The sequence below is a fragment of the Benincasa hispida genome, chromosome 5 (assembly GCF_009727055.1).
Source record: "Benincasa hispida cultivar B227 chromosome 5, ASM972705v1, whole genome shotgun sequence".
In the NCBI taxonomy this organism is placed as follows: Eukaryota; Viridiplantae; Streptophyta; class Magnoliopsida; order Cucurbitales; family Cucurbitaceae; genus Benincasa; species Benincasa hispida.
This window is the reverse complement of record NC_052353.1, coordinates 39,661,592-39,672,636: the sequence shown is the minus strand read 5'-3', so window position 1 is coordinate 39,672,636 and position 11,045 is coordinate 39,661,592.

The following is an 11,045-nucleotide window of genomic DNA, read 5'->3' as shown; positions in this document are numbered from 1 at the left end:
TCAAACACTTGATCCTTAATTTTAAGGAAATAAACCCAACTTCTTCTAGAGTAATCATCAGTTAGGGTTAGAAAGTACCTTGATCCACTTAGTGAGGGAGTTGAAGCTAACTGCCAAAGATCTAAGTGGATATAGTATAGGATTCCTTTTGTGGTATGGTGGGATTTGATAAAGTTGTTCCTTGTTGACTTGCCAAGTATGCAATGTTCACAAAAGGTAAGTTGGTCACTGATGCCATTAGGAAAAAGTCCCTGTTTCAATAGAGCTTGTAGCCCTTTTGCACTAATGTGAGTCAACCTTTTATGCCATATATCACCTTTTATCAAAGTGGAAACAATAACTATATTTTCTGAGTTCATCATCCTCATTTGCACTCGATATTCACAGCCAATTGAGTTAAACATCCTTAAAGATATGAGATTTCTTTTTAGTTTAGGAACATACCTCACATTTCTTAATAATTTGATTGATTCATCCATTAATTTTAAGGAAACTGAACCAATACCAACTATTTTGCAAACCTCATTATTTTCCATATACACAGGCTTTTCTTCACTTTCTTTATAGGTGTTGAACCATGATCCGAAATGAGTCATGTGCAAAGTACAACCAAAATGTAACACCCAGTCATGCTTTTCAAGAGGGGTGATTAGATTAGCTTTGTCTTGAGTGGAGGCAACTGCATCTGAATAGATAATGGAGTTGTCAATGATAGAGGCTTCAACTTTTTTATTCTTTTCTTTCTTCTGATTATTCCTCTTAAGAGTGTAGCAGTCCTTGATTAGATGCTCTTCTTTCTTGCAATAATTGCATCTAACCTTCTATTTGCTGGAATTTTCATGATTTGACTACTGTTTTACATTTTTCTTGTGACCGTTCTTTGTTTTCCCTTTTGCAAATAAGCCTTCAGCTGCTGGTTGATCTTTCTTTGCAGTGTTCAATTCCATTTCTCTTGTTTTCAAAGCTGATATGATTCCTTCTATATTGATAGTCTCTCTGCCATATTTTAATGCATTTTTTACTCTTTTATAAGCTTCCGGTAACGAGTTTAAAAGAAAAAATACTTCATTCTCATCACCAACTTTCTCATCAAGATTTTTAAACTCTAAAACAATCTTTTTATATTAATCAAGGTTCTCTTTTAAAGACTTTGCATAATCCATTTTAAAAGTAAAAAAATATCTCTCTTAAATACATTTTATTAGGAAAATCTTTTGTGACAAACAACTCTTCTAGTTTAGTCCACATTTTAAATGTTGTTTCTTGATCGATCACCTATCGTAATACATTGTCACTGAGGTTTAAAAAAATCGTGTCATAAGCTAATAGTTCCATATTCTCTTTTCCTAAGTTATCAATATATTTGGAAATTTGGCAGGATCTTGAATGGCTCTATGAGCCTTTTGCTGGCCTAGGATTGCCTTGATTTTGGCTTTCCACAAACTGAAATCACCTCTACCATCAAATTGCTCCACTTCGTACCTTGCGACTGCCATCTATGGTAAGTTCTTGATTCTTGATTCTTCAAGATTCGAAATCTTTGGATCTGTAATCAGCTCTGTGTTCAAACTTCGAGACTAGCGTGTCGTAATCGCTCCCAGCCCGAGCAAAGATAATTTATTTTCATCGATCCAATACTTATACTACAAACGTAACAAAGTAGTAAGATTGGGGTCGAATCCACAGGGGGACTGTTGAATTAACTTAGACCAATTTATGAATTCCAAATAAAGGGGTTTTCGATGGTTCTTGATTTTGTTTATAAAAATAAATTAAAAACCAAACAGGGAAAAATAAATAAGAGCTAGCACAGAAAAAGGGGATTGAATCAAATTGATGGAAAATCTTGGGATTAGTTTTTATACTTTTTATTTTCTATCATTATATTCTAGTTAATTTCTTCAATTATACCTCAACCTATCAAAAATTCTAATAGCCCAATTAGCCAATTTTGATAAAAATCTAAATTAGCCTTAATTCAGTTTAAAACTTTTCCTTCTAAGTGACATACAAGTTAAAACTTAAAAGTATTAAGTAAAGGTTCAATTTCGAGATAAACTACAAGCTGGACAGCCATATCTATAGCATGATTTATTTGGGAAGGATTATACTAGGGTATACATGAATTTGGCCTGAAAAAGTCTAGACCCTAAACATGTGATCCTAACACGTGCAACATAATCAATGAATTATGTACAGATTAGAATGATTTTGCATACAAGAAATTCAATAAATTAATTTTTTAGAAAAATTCATCAAAATTCTATTATTAATAAACCAAATCCACCCAAAGGGTTCACAACAATTGAATGAATTAAATAGTAAACTTCAAGAATTAAAACATACAAACTATCTCAAGAAAATTACCTTGCCTCTAAAAGGCATATTGGAATTACAATGATCAAAGGAAAGAGTCAAGGCTGACTATGATGATGATCGATTGGCAACTTGGCTTCAATGGCTCCAAAAACTGAACTAAACTCTCAAAATTCACTCTATTCGAAAGTATTTTGCTGTAGGAATGTGATATGAGGCTACCTGATTTCTTGCCTTTTTTCGAATGTTGAACACCAATGCAATATTTATAAGTTACGTGCAACGTCACGATGCTAGGAAATAGCATTGCAACGCTGTGGTGTGCATTGGAGAGCATTGGGCAAGCGTTGCAACGATGCACCCAACGCTTGCTTGCGTCGCGCGTTCAAAAATTTTTCGTCAATCATCACAGCATTGCAACGCTTGAAAGGGACATTGCAACGCTGAATGTTATGCCTTACAGCATTGAAGCTCGAGCATTGAGATACGTTGCAACGTTAGCGATGATTCAATTCTGGAGGTCATGATGCTTGGGGCAGCATTGCAACGCTGCCCTGCAGTTGATGCTACTGCCTTCCAGCGTTGAATGAGCGTTGGACTAAGGCTTATGAAGAGCGTTGTGACTTTGAGTGTTCTGCCAAAACTCATTACTCGCTACTCATTTTCTCAGTGCTCAATGCTTGTTTACTTTGTAGAATTTAACTCAATGGTACTCAATAGCTGACCCTACTCGATGGCAATTTGGCAATCTCAACTTCTTTAAAGCCCGGATGCTTAAATCAACTCCTAATTGCTTCAAATTAACCTTGTTCGACCCCAAATCGCCAATTCTACCTCATGATTGCTCAGTACCTACAAAATAAGGAAATAACATGTAAAATCCGATAACGAGCCAGAATTAAGCTATGAATAATAGCTCTTTTTTAGAGCTCACACTCTAATACCACTTTTGTTGGGCTTTAGGATAAATGCACTAAGTCCCAAGTTTAAGTATAGCTCAATGAAGGTGGAAGACACTTGTGGAAACAAGTTGATCTCCTGAGGCCACGTCACATATCTAAATTATTATCAAAAAGGTATTGTAAACAAAAGTTCCTTTTCACTTTTGCTTTGTGAATGATAATTCTTTGGAGAAATCCTCTCTAATTGTGTTTTTGTATTGATGAAGATGATCTTTGCATGCAGGGATAACAAAGCAAGGTAGATCAAGTAAAGAGGGAAGAAAGAAAAAAATGTGACATTGATTTACGTGGTTCGATCTGATTGATCTACACCCACGGGAAGAAGCTCTCAACCTTTTAGAAAGAAAATCACAGTCAGTGTTACAAGATAATCCCTCTTGCTTTTCTCTCTTCTCTCTATATGTTGTATGTACAAAAATAAAAGTTTGAATCTCTTTTTAACTTAAGGCAGGTTCGTTACAATGAGAGTTAGTTAAGGGAATGTGGAGTTGATTTCATAGTTTTTACAAATTGTTTCCTCTTCCGTTCCTCTAAAGTCAATCAATCGTAGAAGCAAAATCAACATTGTGAAGTTGGATGAGGGGAATTTTCTCTCATAGAAATTACAAATTACAACTACTTTGCATAGTTTTGGTCTCGAGAAATTCATTGCCAGACAATCTTGTACCTTTTAAGTTCATCAGCAATGAATTAGATTCATCTTCATCAAGAATTATCAATCCAGAATATGACTATTGGATTAAACAAGATAGCTTAATAATCTTTTGGCTTCTTGGAGCAATGTCTAAGGATTTTCTTACCGAAATGATTGACTGTGATTCTTCAAAATAGGTATAGAAGGTACTTAACGCAAGATTTTCTTCCCGTAATATGGCTGAGTTCTTGATCTGGAAGAAAAACTGCAAGTGATGAAAAAGGGAAAAATAAAAATCAAAGAATATTTCCAAAAAATTAAGAATCTAGTTGATTCATTAAAAGCTGTTGGAAGAAAGATATGTCATGAAGATCATATAATGCATATTCTGGCTGGATTAGAACCAAAATATGATCCAATGGTATCTGTAATTACTGATAAAGGTGAATATCCATCTTTACAAAAAATCTATTCTCAACTTCTTATCCAAGAAAACCGGATTGAAAGACATAGTTTTATGAACCCTAATGGCTCTATCCCCTCTATGAATCTAACAATTCAGAGTCAAAGCAATCTCCTAATTCTTCTTCTTTGATGACCAACAATGATGCCAATAAAAGAGGCAAGAATCGAGGAAGCAAGCAAAATAAGAAGTTCTGGAATAACAATGGAAAGCCTCAATGCCAAGTCTGTGACATATTTGGACATACAGCCTTAAAATGCTATCTTCTACTTGAGAAATCGTTTCATGGACCGAATACTACTCAACATGGACAAGACTTTTTGTCTCAATCTCAAGGACAGAATATGAATCCATCTTCAATAAATACAATGTCTATTCAAAATGAGTTTAACAGAGAAAATCAGTAGTTTCCAGACTTAAGGGCCACGAATCATGTCACCAATGATGTATCCAACTTGACCTATGGATCAAAATATCTGGGAGAAAACAAAGTGTTGGTTAGAAATGGTACAGGTTTGAATATTTCTCATATAGGATCTTCTTTTCTTCAGTTCTGATGGCACTGGAAATGTGCTATCTTCTTCCGCTTAACCCAGGGTTTTTTAGCTACTTAATTTAGATAAATTGATTATTTTGTAGGACTCAAGTGTACAAGCAGTTAGACTAAGCATTCGGGACAAAAAGGTGCTAAAATGATGAAGTTAGGAGCTAAATTGACCAAATAACGAAGGAATGAAAGATGTTGCCCTGTCGAGCGTTGCAATGCTCTCATTAAACCTAAGTACAATGCTATTAGATAGAATGCTCGGATGTAGGGCAGCGTTGCAATGCTCCAAAGATGCCCCAACGCCACCATCACACCACTCGTTAACGCTGCCCTTCAACGCTCTAGGACAGAATAGGCAGCGTTGCAATGCTACGTGGTTTTACGGACACTCAACTTAGTGCGCGTGTAACACAGTGTCAACGCAACGCTGTGACACTCGGCCAATTTGTGCCGCAGCGTTGCAACACTCATCCTAGTGTTGCGATGCTGCGACAGTTTTATAAAAGAATAATTTGGGTCAGCCGATTACATCATACCAAGTACACCCGATCTTGAGTGCCGCCACTTTATTCCAACCTTGTTTTAGCTCCCTTTTGCGCCAAAATTTTGTAAAAATTTATTCCCCTTTGCCAATTGTATTGATTTCGAGCATGTTTTGAGGCTAAAGGATAAGAACTTAGCTTGGGTTAGTTAGTTTAATTTCGTTCCAATTTGATTCTTGAGACTTGTATTGTAATTTTGTGAGTTTATTATAAATTTATGAGAATTTATCATGAGCATATTCTTCAATTTTTGTGTATGGAATAATCTGACAAATTAGCTATGCATGTTTAATTGACTGCTTTGATTGGCCCTAATTTGTAATCGTTAGGTAGTCATCAACTAGAAGTATGAGTTAAGTTAGTTTGTTGTGTTAGATTGGGATTTCATTTAGTAAGCATTTACTTCCTAACTTAGATAAATCTCGCTCAATTAATTGGTTAGACAATGAAAGTCGATTAATTAGCTTAGCTTTGCCTTGAATCTTAATGCTTGTTGATTGATTGATTGGTTGAGGATTCTCACTTTTTTGTTAATTAACTTGATTTTATAAACTACCGGTTAGGATTCTAATCGAGTAGGTTAAGTTTTAATTCAAATATTCTCACGCATCTTTTGAATAGTCTATGATAGAATTGATGAGGGGTGAATTAAACTATAAATACCTAAGCTAAGTATTTTGTTCGATTGATTATTCACACATTGCGTACTTTTCATTTTCACAAATTTTCACAACCTCCCCCCCAGTTACTTTCTACAAGTTCCAAATTTTGAGGAATCTAAATCAGCTCTCTGTAGTTCGACCCCGAACTTGCTACTTGTACTACTAGTTAATGTAAGGGGTTAGTTCGGTGCATACAAATTTTATTTGCATAGGTGCAAGTTCATGGGTGATAGTGAATCCAACGGTTGACCAAGTCCTCTACTTATCCAAAAATCTATCTTTTGTCTTAAAAACTTGCTTCATGTCCCTAAAATCACCAAAAATCTTATAAGTGTAAGTTAATTTGCTAAAGATAATTATGTCTTATTTGAATTTTATTCAAATGTTTGTTTTGTGAAGGATCTCAATGGCCAACTCCACTCCAAGGCAATCTTGGTGATTGACTTTATTGTTTTGCAATGGAAAAAGCAATGTTCCAAGAGTCTTCATCTAGCCATATATCAACTATAGAAAGTATAGACAATGGGTTTGGATTACATGAGTAGTTGATGTATGAAGAACTTCAAACTGAGCTTCATAATAGGTTAGATCATTCAAATTTTAATATTGTTCAACAAATTCTATCTTCTTGTAATATTTCATATTCAAATAAAAGGAAGTTCTTTGTTTGTCATGCTTGTGCTCTTGCTAAAAGTCACAATCTTCTTTTTAAATTCTCAAACCATATGTACAACTCCTTTACAACATCTTGTAATCGATATTGAGGTTCATCCTATCAAGTCTCTAGAAATGGATTCAAATATTACATAAGCTTTGTTGATTCTTTCTCAAGATATACTTGAATTTATTTTTTTAGAACTAAAATTGAAGCATTTAGTGTTTGTCTATCATTCAAGCAAACGGTGGAAAAACTTTTAGACCATTTCATACTTCATCTTCAAACAGATGGTGGGGATGAATTTCGTTCGTTTACTCCTTATCTAAAATCCAATGGTATTGAACATTGGATGTCTTGTCCATATAGTTCTTAATAAAACGATCTTGCAGAAAGAAAACATAGACACATAGTTGAAACGGATTTAGTCTTGTTATCTCATTCTTCTTTACATATTGAATTTTGGGACGATACTTTTTCTACGGTTGTTTATTTGATAAATAGACTCCCTACTTTGGTCCATCAAAAGATATCTCCCTTGGAAAAGTTTTTTAGCATCAAACCAAACTATTCCTTTTTAAAAATATTTGGTTGTTTGTGCTATCCTTCTTTGAGAGCCTATAACAAGTACAAACTTGATCCAAGATCCACCCCTTGTATTTTTTTCTTGGGTATAGTTCCATTCATAAAGCATATAAATATCTCTCGAAGTCTAGTCGATTATATATATTCAGACATGTCATATTTGACGAGACAATTTCTGTACATGTCTTTTATTTAGCTACACAACCATCTTCAAATATCCCATCAACTTCAAGTTACCTACCAATTTTACATGTTTCTCAGCCAATTTCTAGTCATCCTACTACCTCACCTTTATGTCCTGTCATAAATAACCAATCACCTCAAAATTTAATAGATATTGTACACTCTAATAATCAGTGTACAAATCAAGTACCCATCGGTTCTTCAACTTATTCTTCATCTTCTTATCCTCCTGAAATTTCTCCTTTGAAAATTTCAGATTATATTAATGTTGCACCAGGCTATGACTCACCTACACCTTCATCTTTTCCTTTATCTTCATCTTAAAGCATTATGATCCTACAAATAACGAAGATTCATTCACTACTGCACCGTTGCCTCATACATCTCTTGATGTCCATCCAATGATTACAAGAGGAAAGACTGGTATATTTAAACCCAAAGTTCTGGCAATGGAGAATCTTGAGATGGAACCTTCAAATGTTAAAGAAGCTTTTAAATGTCCTCATTAGGTGAAAGTAATGACAGAGGAATACAATGCTTTTTTAGCAAATAAAACGTGGGATTTAGAACAACAACAAGCAAATAAAAATGTGATTGGATGTAAATGGGTATTCAAGATCAAAAGAAATTAAGATGGATCTATAGCTGGATATAAAGCAAGGTTGGTAGCCCAAGATTATAATCAAGTTGAAGATATTTATTACACTAAAACTTTTAGCCCTGTCACAAAACCTATATGTTTCCATGCTAGATTGATGCGATGTAATGTCTTATGTCGTGCTTCTTCAATATGAATATCTACTAATCTAGATGCAATTTTTTCTCCAGTTAAATCCAAGTATAAATCTAACTAGAGTGTGCCTCAGTGTGATCCGAGTGTCGAACTCAGGGACATGCGATTAAAATGTGTAGTAAAGTTTTTGCTCGATCTTGACGCAGTGTTTTGATTATAAAGTAAGCGATGGAAGTGTATATATCTAACTATCCTATTTAATCTAGGCGATGGGATGGATGAAATGGATGTGATGAAAATTGCAATTCAATATAAAGCAGTGTGCGACAAAAATGGATGAAACACTTATAAATGAATAAGGTTGAGAAAGATACATCAACATTCTCCTAAGCAATATATAAGTTAAGCGTTCATGCTAGAAACTCATAATTAATGACTTCACCTCTCGATTTTGATTCCACACTACCTATCTTTAGGATGCATGCGATGAGTTTGATTGCAAAAGTTTAGCGTTATCTCTAAAGTTACTTATTTCCTTATCAAACAAGTTCCACAACCGCTTCCTTTCTCAAGGTGTTAATTGTTTTGTACTTAGTTCAACCTCTCGATTTAATCTTAGCAATTCAATACATGTTAGAAAAATATGAATGCCTACTTATGCACGACTTAGTAAAAAAAGGTTAACTGCTGTCCCTCAACCCATGGATAATTTAGCTACTCATGCTTGTGGAAGAAGACAGAAATGTATGAAACATGGAAGGAATTGCATTCATATTAAGGATTCAATCACTACACTTAATACAAATATAAAGGAACAATGGATGCAAGAAATAAAAGCGAAGTGAAGAAATCAAGCCGTAGGTAATAATATCTTGCTCCCTAAAGCTCTCAGTGGTGACTGCTTTATGTTGACTGCAATGGTCTGAATGTTGGGATTGGTGTCCTAATTCTCCCAGAGTCTCGTTGTTTGTAATGATACACATTGTTTATTGAATAAAATAAATGTTATTTCATTCTGGCATTTACTCATATCCAATAAACAAAGCTCCTTGGTTATCTTATGCGAACTTAAACATATATATGTGATATACAAGTGAATCATGCCTTAAGTGATAACCTAAATAGGTCTATAGTATAAGGATTAAGGTAGGATACCTGATCCTGGTGACACTACGGATACGGCCTGCTTTGTAGAGATTTGCAAGTGTTGTAAACTACTACAGATGGTAGATCCTGACCACTCATATGGAGACGTGCGAGCGGGGGTGTCCTATACAAAGAGTTTGGATAAGACCGGACCACGAGATGACTAGACCCTATATATAACAGTGTTGATACTAGAGAATTAGATCTTACCTAAATGACCATAGGTGACATGACCTCAATCCTAAGTGTTTTGGAAACTCCTGCCTTTGAGGGCGGTCCTTTGATTAGTATGGGTGAGAGTGGCTAGATTGTCAACTCAACATGCCTACCTTTTTGGGGACTTGTCTGATCTGGGAGCTGGGAACTCAATCCACAAGATGGAATTCACTTTTTTACTGAAGCAAGGATAAGTAGAGAGATTGCTCCCTTAAGGATTGATTCTGAGACTTGAACATAGTGGCCACAGCTTCTCTATGGAAGAGAGGACTCAGTCATAGTAGAACTATAACTTATGTTCATTAGAGGAATCAGTGGTACTTAAGGAGTTAGATGTAACTATAGGGGCATAACGGTTATTGGCCTAACTGTACTTACGAGTGATCTGTGAAGGGTTGTCGTACTGCTGATTGGTTAAGATAGACACATAATATATCTGTGGTAAGGAGAGTTCAATTGTCAGTCTTTAATGGAGTGCCTGACAGTTAATGGATGGTGGATCCCTTGACTAAAGAGTTTAATCAGTTATTCACGTACTGTTGGAGCTTCGAGCTACAGGTCCATAAGGTCCCCTTGGTAGTTCAATGGATTCAGTTGAGGATCAGTTCTTGGTGTTGATTTGAAATGTTCAAATTAACAAGAGGTAATTTGATTATATGTGATATGATCAGTATGATGTATGAGATACATCTAGTGGAGGATTAATGTAAATGAGATTTACATTAAGTACCATGGAATAGAAAAAGAGCTATGGTTTATATGTTTCATCAGATGAAATATTAAAATTATAGGTTATAAATATAGTATGATAAGTTGGTTATCCTTTATATTTATAATAACATTAATTATTGGATAATTAATTCTTTTTCTCTAATAACCAATTGAGTGTGAGGTTATTGGCGGTTTCATGGTAATCGTGAGATAAAAGAAAAATTGTTTTTCTAATTTTAGAAATGGTGAAAATTTTGTTTTTGAGATTTTCTCTCGGAAAAAGAATCTCACGGAAGTTGTCAAGTAAACACGGATTTACTAAGCGACAACTTGACCAAGGTAACAATCGTGTAGTGTTTTGTAAACGACAGACACATAGCTTAACTTTTGCTAAATGATTGGGCATCAACCTATACGATAGGCTCAGTCGTTTGCACGATTGTTGATTCCTCCATTCTTCTGCCTCAAACCAAGTCCACACAGAGCCCACCCTCTAGATTCTCACACCGAGAATACCAATTTTACATTACAATAAAATTTAAAAAACATAGGAAATAAGCATGGAGCTTATGTACATAATATAAATATAAAATATTTTAACTAGTTTAAAAGGGACAAAATATTTATTTAGTTAAATTAAATCGATTTTTTTTGTTTTTATAATTTCTAAAAGTATCCACTGATATTAAT